Here is a 769-nt window from a genome sequence, read left to right as displayed (position 1 = left end):
ACCCCACCCCGCACTCCCAGGGGCACAAGCCTTCTCTCCACCGACCCTCTGCTCGGGCTCCTGCTCTGAATCCTCTCCCCGTCCTTCATGTCGCGGCTCAGCGAGAACCACGCCGACGACTCCATCCTGGCCGACACCCCACACTGAGGGTCACGGTGGTGGTGAGGCATGGCCGTGGCTGAAAGGGTCACATCCCCCGGGGCCGGTCCATCTGCGCCCGGTGACAGGGACCGTGTCTCGGGGCCCCTATCTCGGAATCTCACACTCAATTTCCGGCCGCGGCAGGGCTGCTGGGCTCCCAGTGGACGGGCCGCGCTGACGGAGGATGCAATACCCCCGCCGCTGACAGGCCGCGCAGATAAAGAGGACGGATGCCGGGCGGGGAGCCGCGGACGGACGGGCTGTCGCTGACGGCAGATGGAAAGGGCTGGCTGGCAGCAGAGGGCCCGGTCCCTCTCCCGCGGCCGGAGGAGCCTGGAATTGGACTTTTCCGGATCAATAAAAATCACTCCTCGGCCTGTCTCCCCGGGAGACGTTGAGCGAGCAGGTGAGCGGGTGGGTATTTGTCAGGCTGGGCGTCGCGGCCCTCGCGAGCGGGTTCCTGTGGCCGGGAGATAGAGTGTCAGGAAGAAACACGACCGGGGCTGGTGATTACCTCTGCTCCCTGTGTCCGCTCCCTGGTCGGGCTCCCCACAATGTGAGGTGAATTTACCAGCCGGTGCTGCGCGCAGGGCTGGAGGCTGTGGGGGTGCGGACGGGGCCGTGGGCA

Source organism: Myotis brandtii, unplaced genomic scaffold, assembly GCF_000412655.1.
Source record: "Myotis brandtii unplaced genomic scaffold, ASM41265v1 scaffold97, whole genome shotgun sequence".
In the NCBI taxonomy this organism is placed as follows: domain Eukaryota; kingdom Metazoa; phylum Chordata; class Mammalia; order Chiroptera; family Vespertilionidae; genus Myotis; species Myotis brandtii.
The sequence above is the reverse complement of the archived record's forward strand: the minus strand, read 5'-3'. Positions refer to the sequence as shown.